General features: G+C 33.9%; 1 non-coding gene across 1 annotated transcript; it reads left to right on the top strand.

Moving 5' to 3' along the window:
• Window positions 1–273: 273 nt before the first annotated feature.
• Window positions 274–377, top strand: LOC125101425 (U6 spliceosomal RNA). Its single transcript, XR_007127837.1, has one exon. It is a non-coding gene; the product is annotated as a U6 spliceosomal RNA (small nuclear RNA).
• Window positions 378–1,267: the final 890 nt, after the last annotated feature.

The following is a 1,267-nucleotide window of genomic DNA, read 5'->3' as shown; positions in this document are numbered from 1 at the left end:
TTTGGGCAGAGAGGATACATAAATTGTGAGCCCTGCCCTCACCACGACCATTTCCTCTCCTTGATTTTTTCCCTCACATTCCAGCTTTTCCACAAAGCCCAAACAGTCTGCTAATTTTCCTAGTCAATAGGGATAAGTTTTAATGAGCTTTCTGCTCAAATTTCACCCACCTTACATAAGTTAAACTAGGTGGTACCCTCAGGGAGAGGAGAACCCACACAGACAACAGTAAATTTTATCCAACATGTTTCCTTTCTCAAAGGGTATAATGCCATGCTTGCTTTGGCAGCATATATACAAAATTGGAATGATACAGAAGATTAGCATGGTCCCTGTATAGATACAACACATAAATTTGTGAAGGGTTCCATCTTTTTAATAGATATGCAGAAAAATAAAGAGGAATCCAAGTATATCACTAAAGAAAGCCAACAAATTGTGACAGAAGAGAGTAAGAGAATAAGGAACAAAGGAAAACTATCAAAACAGCCATAAAAAAGTAACAAAATGGCAGTAAATACATACATATCGATAATTACTTTGAAGATAAATGGAATAAATGTTCTAATCAAAAAACATAGGGTGAAGAAATAGGTTAAAAAAAAAAAAAGACCCATCTGTACACTGCCTACAAGAGAGGCATTTCAGACCTAAAGACATATGCAGATTGAAAGTGAAGGGATGGAGAAGAATTTATCATGCAAATGGATGCAAAAAGCAAGCTGGAGTAGCAATACTTGTATCAGAGAAAATAGACTTTAAAACAAAGACTAACAAGAAACAAAGGAGGACATTATATAATCATTCAGGGGACAACCCAACAAGAAAATATAACAATTATATTTCTACACCCAATATGGGAACACTCATATACTTGAAGCAGTAAACAACAATATAAAAGAACCAATTGATAGTAATACAATAAAGGTATGAGAATTCAACATTCCACTTACATCATTAGGTACATTATCCAAACAGAAAATCAATAAGGAAATAGACACTTTGAGTGACACATAGGACCAAATATATTTAACAGATATATTAGGAATTCCATCCTAAAACAGCAGAGTGCATATTTTTTTTAAGTGCACACAAAACATGTGTACTTATTCCACAATATGTGTATTCCACAGTATACCATATAATAGGCCAGAAAACAAGTCTTAACAAATTCAAAAAATATCAAAGTCATTCCATCCATCTTTTCTGACTGCAATGCTATGAAACTAGAATTCAACCACAAGAAAAAATCTGGAAAGACCACAAA

Source organism: Lutra lutra, chromosome 5 (genome assembly GCF_902655055.1).
Source record: "Lutra lutra chromosome 5, mLutLut1.2, whole genome shotgun sequence".
NCBI lineage: Eukaryota > Metazoa > Chordata > Mammalia > Carnivora > Mustelidae > Lutra > Lutra lutra.
Note: the sequence above shows the minus strand (reverse complement) of the source record. Positions and strands in the feature narration are given on the sequence as shown.